General features: G+C 47.6%; 1 long non-coding RNA gene across 2 annotated transcripts in view; it reads right to left on the reverse strand.

Annotated features, from left to right (window-relative positions):
- Nucleotides 1–586: 586 nt before the first annotated feature.
- LOC140846128 (uncharacterized) overlaps nucleotides 587–14,170 on the reverse strand; it is a 42,229-nt gene continuing 28,645 nt past the window's right edge. For both annotated transcript variants that reach the window (XR_012125038.1, XR_012125039.1), the window contains 4 exons: nucleotides 7,444–7,598; nucleotides 4,354–4,439; nucleotides 2,871–3,348; nucleotides 587–2,662 (listed from right to left, as the gene is read on the reverse strand). This is a non-coding gene — a long non-coding RNA (uncharacterized lncRNA). The remainder of the gene's footprint in view (nucleotides 2,663–2,870; nucleotides 3,349–4,353; nucleotides 4,440–7,443; nucleotides 7,599–14,170) is intronic.

The following is a 14,170-nucleotide window of genomic DNA, read 5'->3' on the forward strand; positions in this document are numbered from 1 at the left end:
GCACCTTTTACAACCAGACCTGAACTTCTCACTGCGTGTTACTGGTTTACGCTCACCATGCAGCCCTCCCTTCCATGCATGGCTTCTCTGTGCTCAAATCCTTAATTTCATGCTTTCCTTAACAATTCAAATTCTAACCACTACCTAGGCATATGGGAAGTTCTCAAATATTTGTTGATTTAACAAATGAATGCATGAATAAATGACATTTATCTTCAAGGTATTTTTTTTCTCCAAGTATATGTAGCTAGTATATATTCATAAACTTTTGCATATCTGAATCTGTCATTCTATTGTCTTTACTCACACATAAAAGCCAGCGTGGTTCGTTGTAAAATTCTTAGAGTCCAACTATGTCCCATGGTGAGTAAACCAGCTTTTCTAACTATATGCTCACATATAGGACCTTGCCGTTTTGTCCGTGAAGTTCAAAAATGTTGCTAGACCCCCTGAGCCCTCTGCTCAATCTTAATACTATTATACGTGATACGCCAGACACTGGGCACTTCCTGACACTTTCACACACAAAGCACCACCTACGAAGTATTCTTGCCAGCAATAACTGAGCCCAAGTCAAGGTTCTAGAGCTAACTTCTATTTGTAGGAAACACAAGGAACAGAAGAACATGTTAAATGAAACTACAAGGAAGTTAACAGGCAAATCCAGATGGTGGACATAAAACAACCAACTCAGTTCCTTTAGCATGAAAAATAAAATAAGATGGGGTGCATTCTAGATCAAAACAGACTTTAAAAAACAATTCTTTGTTATCTATCTCCACATAACAAATAACCCCCAAATTCAGAGGTTTAAAACAACAATAAGCACTTATCTTCTCACTGTTTCTATGGATCAGGAATTCGGAAATGGGTTAGCAGGGTGGCGGCTCCCCAGGGTCTCTTACGAGGCTGCAGTTGGGATTGGCTGGGGCTGTGGACTCATCTGAAGGTTTGACTGGAAGTGAGGATGTACTTCTGAGTTTGCTCGCTTGCCTGGCTGGCCAGATGATGCTCCCCGTTGGCAGGAGGTCCCCATGCCTTTCCACAGGCTGTTGTGTGTCCCTGTGACATGGCCCCTGGCTTCTCCACAGTGAATCCTCCAGGAGAGCACGAGGTGGAAGGTGCACTGTCCTCTATGACGCAGCCTTGGAAGTCTTACGCTGTTACTTCTGCCACATTCTTGTTAAAAGCAGGCCAGTAAATCCAGCCCACCTTCAAGGGTGGGGAAACTAGTCTCTATCTTACGAAGGGAGGGGTATCAAAAATATTTGAGGATATATCTTAAAAACACCATAGCAAATAAATGTAAACGTGGACTTTGTTCGGATCATGATCAAGACAAACCAATTATAAAGACGTTTTGTAAATGTTCAGGGAAACTGTATTATGGACAGGTGTTTACTATAATTAGTAATTATAGTAGGTATGATAATCACATTACATCTATGTGAGAAAATACCCACATTTTTAGAGATGTATAGTAAATATGGAGAGAGGATGAAATGATGTCTGAGGTTTGCTTTAAATACTTGAGTGATGTATTGAATGTCTGAGAGTTGCTAAAAGAGTAGATCTTAAAAGTTCTTATAAGAAGAAAAAGTTCTATAAATGTATGGTAACAGGTGTTAAGTAGACTTATTGTGGTGAGCATCTTCAGTGCATAAAATATGGAGTCACTACATCATACACCTGAAACTAACATACTGTTATATGTCAATGCACTTCAATAAAGAAATAAAATACTTCTGTAAAAACTATAGGAAAGGAAGTAAAAGGAAAGAAAAAAAAATAGAATAAGAAGAAAAAAGGGGGTAGTTTCAACAGGAGGTTAATCAGGAGAGGTCACAGCATATTTCATGCTGGCTTTTGTCTTTTTTTTTTTTTTTTAATCTTTCACCAAAATACATGCCCGTCCCCAGACAACCTTTCCCATTAAACTATCTCTGCTTCTCCCTTCCTGCCTCTGAGTCATAATCTATTAACAAGGGTCTGAAGATTTCTCTGCGGCTACAGCAATAGAAAATCATATTTACTGACCTGCCAGTGTAGGTCTATTTTGTCACAAGCAAACTGGGGCCTCCACAAACTGAGAAGGTGCCCCAGCCTCCATAATGGAGTGTCAGGTCGTGAGCAACAGGGCAGTATTTCCTGAAGCCCTGTCGTAGGGCTTCGGCCGCCGTGAGAGGGAGAGAGGAAACACAGCTAACTCATGACGGAATCAGCAGAGCTGGCACTCAGTTCTCCAAGAGCAACTTTCTGCCTCTAAGCCCGGTCCCAGGTGCTGGAGACTCAGAGAACGGCAGCCAGTAGGTAGCGCTGTTGCCCATCCACCCTCAGGGGCAAGCAAGGCAGCACCGGACTGTGCGTGGAGGCTGGAGGAGCAGAAGCCCTCGTGCCAAGTCCTGCAGGCCATGCCGAGGAGGCTCCCCGCAAGCGTGGGCTTTGTTCTTGGGGGGAAAAGCATGGAGGACATTCTCAGTTGCCTTCTAGAAAAGTCTTTCTGTCCACACTGTTGAAGATGAGTTGAAGGAGGAAGGCTAAAGGCAGGAAGTCCTCTTAGGAGGTTGTTTTAAGGTCCAGGACACCAGTTCTTACTTTAATCCCAGCAGTGTTCACATGCCTGCCCCACTTCTGTGGGTATTTCCAGACCACAGGCTCTGACCTAGAAAGGGGAGGCCACAGGTCACATGCAATTCCCCAAACTGTTTCTGTGAAAGCACCTCTCCTTTTCCACCAAAACAACAGAAGGAAAGTGAGATCTAAAGCAACAACCTTGAATCTGCTCGTTGAAAAAAAAGTCAATTATTTTGAAACATTAGTGTCTTAGTTGCTTATCAACTATATTACTTGTGACCCTTCACATCACTCACCTGAATGCGCAGTGAGAGGGCGACCGTGTCACAGTCCAGACAAGAGATGCCAATGGTGTGTGAGCCAGGGAGTGCTGGTGGGGAGGGCTGGGAGGGGACAGAAGTGGGACAAGCTAGGGGAGTACAGCCAAAGGCCTGGTCCTTCGGGGTTTGCTGACCAAGCCCCTCAACTGCATCTGCAACTTGCTTGTGTCCAACCTGTGGCTTGGTTCCCAGATTTCAGATGGACCCCAGGCTTGATCCAACAAGGAAAGAGGCTGATTCTGGGAAAAGTCAATGTCCCCACTCTGGAGACATGCCTACAGCATGTAGGAAAGAAGAGGGGTTGAGGATACCCTTCGGGACTTCCAAGCAGAGTCTGCCTTTCTCGGGGCTTCTAGTAACCAGCCAGCTCTCAGGATGTGCCCAGCGTGTCTCTAGTCCACTGAGTAGAAGCACTGCATCAACATCCCGGCCGGGCTGCCCTCACGCACGGCTCCTGGCAAGCAGATGGAAAGAGTCACTGGGCTTCTCCCTCCTGGCCTCTCTCTCTCCACCATATGCAGACCCACAGCACAGAGACTTCCTGGATTACAGGCTTCATAATTACATTTCACTGGAGCTTCCTCGCTGAAGAGGCCAGCTCTCTGAACGGGGATCTTACTGGAGTTGGCTTGTGTGGGTATGTTTTCTTATAGGGCAAACAACATTCCACACTGCAAACCCTGATTTCTGGGTGTGGCAGGAGGGTGCGATCTGACCTCTCCTCTCCTCCTGTGACCTGGGCAGGTCTGGCCAAGGCCTTGTCTATGACCCCAGTGCCTAAGCATAGATCACATGAATGAGTCTTTGCAGGCTGGAGAAGGCTCCCAATTCCCTCCTCGGCCTGTGCCACCTGCTCTGCTTGGCCAAGGTGGTGGAGATGATAGTAGCTGTCCTTCCAACCAGAATTTATTTTGCTTCTCCAAATGGCAAGTTGGGCCTGATGCCATCTTATAGCTGTCCCTTACCTGCCACCTCCTTTCTTCTGTCCAAGTTAGGATAAACTTCCCAGGTGAGAGGTAAAAGAAAGGGTTTTTGATGACAGGAGCAAGTGTCCAGAACATGGACAGCCAAAGGTATCCCAGAGTCGCAAGCATGGTATACAGGAGTCACGGATGTCACCCCAGGCCCAAGGTCCTGACTTATGGAGCTTTTACATCAAGGAGGTGACAGACCCTAGGCTGGGGACACACAGATCTTACCCACCCCACCTCCTCACTCCTGCCCAGCTCTTCCCACTGAGGAATTTCCAGGGGTCCTCAGCTGGGAACTGCAGCAGCCTCAGGGCAGAGAGGCCCTGCTGCCATGGGTCCCACTGGGTTGGAGTCCCCTGATCAACTGCCTCAAGCCAGCACCACCCCGCTACGGAGGCAGCTGTGCCCCACGGAGCCCGCAGCTGCCCGGCAACAAGATGGCCACACGGCTGCCAACGAGGCACGTGCGATGATGCGTGCACACTCACCACCGGCAGAGACGTGACGTCCCGCCGGGCTGGGTTTGGGGAAGCACTCACATGTTCATCTTGCCCACTCAGAGGAAGAGCCAAATCTAAAGAAGAATGAATAAATAAATGGATATCAAATAGATAAATTAATAAAAAGAGAATTTGTGAGAGGAGAGGAAACCGTGTGTTTAGGTCCTTCTCATCATTAAACCAGCCATTCCACAGTCCAGCCTGGGAACCTTTCCAAATTTCCAAATGCCCAAAGGAAAGGTAAATGGCCTTCCAGGAGGAAGGCTCACGGTTACTGAGCATCAGTCATGTGCCAGGCACTGTACCACACACTGTATACGTGGTCTCCTGTGGGCATCACAACAGTTCTGCGAGGAAGGTGCAATTATCAGCCCTCGTGCACAAATAAAGAAACCAAGGGTCAGCGAGGTTAAGCAGCCTGCTAAAGGTCACTCAAGCAGTAAGGAGCAGAACTGAGGTTCGGACCAGAATGTAAGCCCGTAAGGGCTAAGCAATGCTACCTTCAAAAGGCAGAAGAGAGTTGTTTCAATCTGCTTACACCAGGAATTGACACATCTCCAAATTCCAGGGGTGGGAGAGGCATTCTCTCCTGTAAGCGCATGTTTGAGGTCCTGCCTCGGCCCTGCACTAGTCCACAAAACAATCCAGATCCATTTCGTTAATGCCTCAATCTTGATACTAAAATGCTTGTGACATTCAAACCCATATCTTCAGCCTGACCCAGACTGTGTGTGTCAACCCGCCCCCGCCCCAACTCCCCACCCCGCCCCAAATCCCACCACAGGCCAAGCAATGTTCACCCACTGACTGAAATAATGCAATTAGGGGATACAGACAATCCATCCCACGTGGTGCCGTCTGCATTCTCTTCTGACAGCTAATTTGATTGGCGCTCTGCAATCAATAAAGCACCCACCCAGCAGCCAGATAACTCACCTCTATTTTTCCTACACCATTTATAAGTGAAAAACACTCCCCAGCTTCTGCCAGGTGGTGAGCCTCTAGGAAAACAAGCCCATGAAAAGTACTAAAGAGAATGTACTCATGCTGGAGCCACAGGGCCAGTTTCCAGTTCTGGATGGGTGTTCTTCTTGGCCGGAAGTAGTGGCACCCACCCCTCTGTCTCCCAGACTTACTCATTTTCTAGAGGAACGGAAAGGAAGGCCAGGCTAGGAGAGGTAGGTGGCCCCAAGCAATGTTCACTGGGACAGAATCGGAATCCCTTTCACCATACAGGCAGGTCTGAAGGTCCGTCTGGATGAATGAACGGGTAGACAGGTGGGAGAGGGTGGATGAACGGATGGATGGGTGGGTCAAGGAGCATATACGCAGGCATGTGAACCAGCCAAGGAGGGTAAAGAGAGAAAGGGTTTGGGAGAGGTAAAGGGGGGGCTGGCGTGACTAGAATAAATGGAGGACACCCTCCCCACCATGAGTCCTATGCTGTTGACCCCGTCCTGGTCCTGGGTAACCACATGCCTGAGATCAGACTCTACACGAGCAAGAACTAGGACAGCGCTTCGGGTCCATGGGATCCATCCAGCAAATATTCTCAGGAATACTTATTAGACCCAGCAAGTATCACTGGGAGGAGCAAGGGAGCAGGGCCAGGTGGCGGAAGGAACAGTCAAGGACGCGGGTGCCTCCAGAGCGGCCTGCAGCCTGACACTCTGCAAGCTCTGAAGCACACACTGCCCCCAAGAAGATGGCCCCCCCCCTCGAGGAGAGAGCGCTGGCCTTTGGGGCCCTTGTCTGTCAGTCACTCAGGGGAAGGGGAGGTGGCAAACCTTCCCGGACAAGGCACTTCCCGCTGGCAGAGGGCCATGCCTAGAGGACTCACAGCACACAGCAGCCACGGGACAGGAGCCCCGGCAGGAAAGGGGGTCAGGACGGGCACCACAGCATGTAGCAGAATGCAAGAGAGGCATCCGGAAAAGACCACTGCCCCCACCTCCCCAATGGGAAGGCTGAGGCTCTGCCTGTCTCCTGGCATGAAACTCGGGTACCCAGACCCCCTGCTATGTGCGGTGGCCTCAGGCACTTCCTTTTTCCACAGGGGGTTCTTCAAAGACCTAATCCAGAATGGCAGAGTTCAGGGTGTCCCTCTCAGCCCTTGAGACTGAGGGTGGATGTAAGAGGTGGTTTAGATATTTGTAGCTTTAAGTAGACATTCAGTACCACACCCCATAACTCGGAGTTGGCCTCTGATGTCTCTAGAACACTCCATCATTCTCTGTCCCCTACAGCTCTCACCTCTATAGGACAACAGCCCCACCGCCTGACAAACCACACTGCGTGAACTGCTGCTTCTGGACCCTGCAGAAGGGAAGTGTGAGCATGGCATTTGGCCACATGCCTTTTTGCATGGTGGTCACTACATCAGTGCCATGCACACCTGCACCCTTTAACCTCCACGGGTCCACATGTCGACAAGAGCAGCTCACTAATGTGAACACAATACAGCCAGCCATCTTGGTGCTTGGCCCGCATGATGCCAATGAACAAGCAGTGCTGCCCTGAAGTACTGTGGTGCGCTGAGCCCTCAGACACTGGAGCCAGACACACTCCCAAATCCCAGCCCCCCAAAGCCTGACAGCCCTCGCAGACACTGACTGAGCACGACTCTCAACCACCCCAAGAGAAGAAAGATCAATGCCCCCCAAAAGAACAGGGACATGACATATGAGGACAAAAGCTATTTTCAAGGTTGGTGGCAGAGATACTTATGCAAGTGGCAGGTAAATGAATCCTCAGACGTAACTGCTGTCAGGCAAACTTTTAGCAATAACATAAAGTTGTTACATAACAGAGCAATAGACCCACCAATGTAGGCACAGATTATGCCTGGATGACAGGAGCCCCTCAGCCCTCAGAGGGGTGGCTCTAAGGGGACAGAAACATGGAAAGGACATCATGATGGAAAAACCAGACAAAAGGCTTAGTGAGCTACTGAAAATTAAACCGTTTCTTCCTCTGGGGATTGAAGTCATGGGAGAGGAGGTGGGCTTTTCTCTTCTGACCTTGTAAACCGGAGGCTGGTGGGGGCTCTGCAGTGTCCCTGGAGGAAACAATGCTCACCCTTTAGATAATTACTTGTCTGCCTCAACGATGACAGGAGTGTGCACAGTGGTGACTGGAGTCCAGAGGCTGAAAGGTAATGTGTCTCAGGTAGATTTGCCACCATCCACTGGAAATCCATCCACAGGCATAATTTGTTTACTGCTTCCAGATTCCTGACATTAAGAAGAAAAATTTAAATATTTCTTTTACTTAGGGGAAAAACAAGAGCCTATTAAAGGAAACATCTTTCCCAAGAAGTGTATCAGTGGAAAAGCCCTCCTGCCCCCTAGGAGCAAAAAAATCCAAGCACAGTCAGATGCAGGGAGCCCTGGGCCGTTTTGAGTTGGAAATGGCCTGAGAAACCATGGAGTCCAAGCTCTCATTTTTACAAATGAGGCTCAGGGGAAGGCAGAGACCTGAGGTCTTGGGGTAGGTTAGTAGCAAGAACAGGCCCAGAACCCAGGAATCTAGAGAACACTTCCCTAGAAAGGCCAGGGGGAGCTTAAAACAGACTCAAATCCTTTATGTGGGAAATCCTCGCCCGGAAATATTTAAGACAGAGTGTTTCTGGTATCCTGCCCTTAAATGCATGGACCTGGGAGTCACAGACCAGAGTTCAAATGCTGTCTCTATAATTTACTTTGTGACCTTGGGAAAGTCACTTCACTTCTCTGTACCTTGGTTTCTCCACTTGTACAAAAGGATTGATAATAATGCACGATCACAATCTCAGGGGTTTGTGTAAGGACTAAATAATGCAATCCGTATCAAGTACTTAGCATATTAAATTCTTTTTGATCTAATGGTAAATTCCCAAATAAATAGTAGCTGCTGACATTTATGAATCACTGTTGTTATTATTATTATGATAAACAGATATTAACAAGCAAAGATACACATAAGCTCCAGTCATGTCCCTTGTGATTATACTAAGTGTTCAGTATTGGCCTTCCTGAATCTGTTCCCCCTCAACAGATCCTTGTTTCCATTTGGTTCCCCCAAGAGCTGACTGCATACCCCAAAGGTAGATCTTGTGAACACCTTCTGCCCACCAGCGATTGGTTCAGGGGTGGTCACATGAGCTCAGTCAGGCTAATCAGGGTGAATCTCGGGAATTACCCAGACAGGTGAGACAAAGATGTTTCTACTTCCTGCTAGACATGGGTGAGGAAGCCCTGGGACTGCTGGCAGCCAGCTTGGGCCCACCTGGAAGCCAGCCAGAAAGTAGCACAGAGAAACGGAAAGAAATTGTATCCTTGGTGACATCACTGAGTTCCTGGATCAGTCCTTGCCTGGACTTCCCTCTGAATAACTGAGCCAGCAGATTTCCATCATAGCTTTAAGCCAATTTTATTTTCTTTCCTTCTTTTTTTTTCCCTTTTGGTAATTTGCAATGCAAAGATTTGTAATCATTACAATGATCTTAAATGTCAAAACCCCATCTTCCTCTTTTCTAAGCTGGAACTTAGATCTAAGCACAGCTGGAACTACTGTCTTCTTAAGAACAAACGGCATGGGGTCCCCTGGTTCCTTTAAGACCTGTCAGGTCGCTGATTCTGTGGTTTCCAGCTCTGGGTCAGGGACAAGGCCTGTTCCCGCTGTGACGAGTGCCTCACATAAGCAAGCTTTGATCTTCTGAAGCCCACACCCTGCTGGGCTGCAAGGTGCCGCAGATGAGGCTGTCACCACCACTGAGATGTCACTTTGTAGGTCCTGCCCTGGTACAGAGTGTGTGGGCGATGAACTGTCAAGCAGGGGCCGCTGTAACTGAACCAGCTCTTTGCTCCAACAGAAATCAAAGCCCTGGCACCTCATCCGTCTTTCCTGGGAGCCCCACACGACACCACCTGGGACAAAAAGCCATATATAATTGGCTTTACAAATTTTCCTCCATCTGTCTCCCCTTTCTGCTGTTTGGGCTGAATGCAAGCATGCAACCAGGCATGGGTTGAACCAAGATGCCCCCTTCCTGCTTGTTGAAGTGTCGATGGATGTGGGAACTCTAAACAATTCCCTGAGAGGACTTTAAAGATTCCACTTGGGTTTCCATGGTAATTTTGCAGAGCCAGCACCCAATAAGTGTTAGTTAAACTGAATTTATTGAAGAGTAAAGTGAGTTGGATATTCCTATACCTGCATTGCATCACCAGAGAAAATTCCCTGGCCCGGCAAGGGGGAAGCTGGGAGCTGAAGGCAGGGAAACTCCACCAGTAATGAGGTCAAGGCTATCTGTGCTCAGGAATGAGGACTCAGCTCTGGCCTTCTTACCTCATTTGTACCAGGAAGACAGCATTGTAAGAAACAAGGGTGGCCTAGGTAAGAAACAAAAACTCAATTTTAATAAGAGACACTCTCTTCTAGCCCATTCTTCCATGACCAGCCAGGCTTCAAGAGTGAGGGTGTTCACGGTCAGTGCAGGCAAAGCGCTTGCCATGCAAGTACCCCAAGGGCCTCTCTGAATCCCAGCTTCCCTTCCAACTGGATTATCTTCAAGCTTTGGCTTTAATGGAAAATGTTTTAGACCCAGATTAGAATTTAACAGGCAAAATTGCTGAATAAGAACCAAAAGTGAAAAGTCACTGGGTCCAACAGGGAATCGATGCAAGTTAATGAGCACAAAAGAAGACGAGCCACAGAGGGTTTTGTGGGGGCAGGGGGTGAGGTGGGGCTTGGGGGTTGGGCAGGGGTCGACTAAAATGTTAAGATCCACGTATAGCATGTACGTAGGTTAATGTTCCTTTAGCTATTGACCCAAACAAACACAAATGCCCCCTTTGCCAAGCCTATAGCAGCTGGATTGCATTGCTGATAAGCCATATCCTTGGCAGAAACACAGAATGAAACACTGATTTCAAGGTGCCTTGCCCTTTGACCCCTCAGGCTCATCAGACTCATCAACAAAATCTTTGCTGAGGTCCAAGGCTGCCTGGCAGATTCTGCCACAAACCAACTCCCATTCCATTTGCTAAAACCGCCACTCGTCAGCTATGTTTAAACTACCAACTGTCATTTTGTCAATAGGTACAGCCCATTTCTAAGGTCAGATCAATTCCAGAACAAAGTTTTGAGTGACAACATTACCCCTGGAGGGGTTCCAGGAGCTTTGGCTTTTGCATGCTCCTCTCGTTAATGACAAACAAGTTTCCATGATGGATGTACCTGCAATTAATATTGAAGGAACAGTTAATGATTTCACAGCACCACTATACAGGCCTCATATTTCACATTTAAAACTCTCCTTTCAAAGTAGGATTAGTTTGCAAAGCCTAGAAATGAATGCTAATATATTAGGCAAAACAAGGTTGTTGACGCCTCAAAAAAATAAAGCAATGAAAATTAATATTAAGGCCTCCACTCAGTAGAGATAACCCCATTATCCTTGAAACACTCCCAATGAGGCTTTGTACTAGTGGCGCGCCCTATCACTCCTTGTTTCAAAGGATCTGAGATCTACAAATCATGGATCCAAAAGTACACCACATATATATCATTCTGAAGAGCACATCAGTTAATAAGCAGGACTTCAGCATGTGTCTGATTCTCTTCCTCTTTTTCAGTCCACTGGCGATTATAAATGAAAGTTCATGAACCTACATGACTCTGTCCTTTCAAACAGACATATGCAGACACCTATTCATATAATTCTTCTAAAGGAAAATTAGAAACTTACAAAGCATTTAACACCAGAATCATGAAATCAGGTTGGCTCCTGAATCTGAGGAAAGTGCATTCCAAATAGAGTGACACTTTTTTCCCCAGGCAGACAAAAAAAATTTCTGACCCCAAAAGCTAGACAAACTGCTAGCAGTGACCAAATCAAACACCAATTCCAAGCTAAATGAACAAATACCAACACAGAAGGAAAAGAAGTATTACAAAAAAGCATTGACAGTATGCAAAGAGCTGGCTTCTGTCTTCACCAGAAAAAAGAAAACAAAGAAACTAACTTATATAATCCATTTATATAATAAAATGACAAGACTAGCCACTGAAAATAACATCACAGATCATTGCCAACTGCTAGTCAGCCTGGTCCAGCTATGAAAATATGGAGGAGATGGGAAAAAAAGCCCCTGACGAGCCTGGAGGAAAATGCACCAATAAGTCCTCCTGGCCACCAGGGGTGCTGTGAGGACAGGCAAGAAGCTTCTCTTTGACCATAAAGCACACAGCTGAGAGGCCATGCCAGAACCCTGTCACACTGTCCTTGTTTTTATTGTCTAATGTGGACTTCCTCCCGCAGGTTCCCTCTGGGGACTGGGGACCCCTGCCATCTGTAGCAGTGGGAGCAGAGAAAGTAGGATCTAGAACTCACAGGGACACAGTAGACACTGCACTAAATTTGCCAGCACCATTGTTCTATAAAAACATACTTTCCCTCTCCCAACCTTCCCTAGCTAGCTTTGGCAGGCCAATGGAAGCTAAAGGACTACCCCCCAAAGAACCCAAACCCAGCAATTCTATCAGAGCTGTGGCACCTGGTAATTTAGGACCCATTATTACAAAGCTGATCAATTCTGATTGCAAATCCCACAACACAAAGCAACCTCGGCTAGTAGCAACCTATTGTTTGTGCAGAGAACTCTGGTTCCCCCAGAATTATGCTGACAATAAATTGCCTCAACCTGCCCCAGCTAGATATATGAGTCCAACATGAGACTCTCAAGTCCTATTATCACCAATTAAAAAAACAGGTTAGGAGAGAATGTACACCAAGATAGATTATATAATCAGGCTCTAATAAGATGTAGTGATTAAAGAATGAATCGGGGTTAATTTTCTTTTTGTTTTTATTAGCACATAAAGAACTGCTGGGAAAATTCTACATGTCCTTGAAGGCCTCCTCCCCCTTCTTCCTGGCCTCAGACGTCATCTGGGTCCTGGGGGAAGCCAGGAGTGGGTCTGGTGTTGAACTGAAGCTGGAGAATGGCTTTAGACAGGTTATGGTGGGTAATGGGTGGGGTATCTCAAGGGCAGTAAATGGCTGAGTTATTCTATGTTGAGACCCTCAGCCCTGCTGTCAACCAACTGCTCTCTGCTCCTATGGAGTCTCTGGGAGGAATTTATGCAAACAAGACAAAGGGAATTTCTAAATTGCTAACTGGGGATTTGTATCTCCTCCCCATGAGCTGCTCAGGCTGTTGGGCAGACTGGCTAGGTGGAAAGGCCTTTGCACTGGGCTGAAGACAGGAGAGTCAGCCAAAAGAGCTTCCATTAACTAACCACAAACCAATGTCATGACCCAGTCAGGCCTTCCACATGCACAGCCAGAGGGGAAAAAGCAGAAGGAGGCAGGGAGAGAGGAAATGAGACTTCCGGTGAGAGATCTTCAAGAACAGCTTTCTCGCTGTAGTTGGAGATGCAGAAGCAAACTCAGGGGCCGCAGTTAAGAGCAGATGCCCGAGAAGGTGGGAACAGACCCACAGGCCTCACGCAGATAGTTCTTGGTGCCAAGACCAGGTCTGAGAGCAGGAGGAGATAGAGGCCAGAGGTGGGAAACCTCCCCAGGAGTGGGTTGATTGTGGGCAGACAGTGGGTCAGTGATGGTGATCTTAACCAGCCAGCACTGCCTGGCAGAGGACATGAGCTGGGTTCCAGGTCCTCAAGGAATGCAGTGATGTGTGAACCTCAGAGGAGTTGCTCTGGGGACCAGGGGCAGGGCACTGTTCATGGCAGTGGCAAATGAGAAGCCAGAGGGCTGGGAATTAAGGCATGTGTGCTCTTTTGTAGAGAGACTCACCAAGTGTGGACTTCTATGTGACCAGGCCCTGCTCTGAGACCAGCCTGAGGGTTCCTAGCCAGTGCCACCATCAGCATTCTTTTGTATGAATCAGAAAATGCAACCCCTGGGGCAGACACAGCCCCAAGGACATGCAGGTTGGTGTCACAGAGCAAACCAGACTTCAGCCCCCATTTGCATCCTCAGCTGACAGCTTTGAGAAGTGCACAACCTTCTCAAGTGTTCAGTTGTTAAGGGAAATAACAGCCACATACTGGAAGGAAAGGGCCAAGGCCCACCCACATAAGGCTGATAACTAAGAATATGTCCACATGTGCCCTTTCCAAAGCCTCCCATCCCCTCTCTCCTGTGGAGAGAAAGCAGAGGTCACTGGCCTATTTAACAGATGAGTGGACAAAACTAGGGATATACCCTTTCAGGGTATATCTGACAGTATATCTGACAGTTCAGCTCTTCCCTTCCATAGTCCCTGCCTCCCTCCTCAACCCTGTTGCAATGGAAGTATCAAAAATAAAATCATCACCTCACTGACAAGTCACCCTAAGCCTTAGAAATGACTGGAGTAGAGTGGAGAGGCTGAAAGACGGTGGCACGAAAGTGAGACAGAAACTTCCTCCCAAATCACATATAATATGAAAACATAGCAAGTACAACTAATCCTGAAAGAGTGACCAGAAAGGAGATTGCAACAGATGGCTTACATCTGGGAAAAAGAGAAGACCTCATGGAAAAGGGTAAAGCAGCAAAGCTGTAATCCAGTGGGACCAAAGCCATCCCCCAACCCCAGCACACCAATAGGAGGACAATAAACAGGGCAGGGAGGGGCTAGAAGCCTAGGATTGCTGAACACCCAGCCCTGGAGATCTGCTCTGGGAGCTGTACCTACATTACATGGTACTCTGGAGATTAGTGGGGTTACAATACAAAGACAGGCAGAATACTCAGAGAGACTGAGATTCCAGCCACTTGTGGAGAACAGGTAACCACCACCGGCTGTCTGGGACA

This window comes from Manis javanica, chromosome 14 (genome assembly GCF_040802235.1).
Source record: "Manis javanica isolate MJ-LG chromosome 14, MJ_LKY, whole genome shotgun sequence".
NCBI classification, from domain to species: Eukaryota; Metazoa; Chordata; class Mammalia; order Pholidota; family Manidae; genus Manis; species Manis javanica.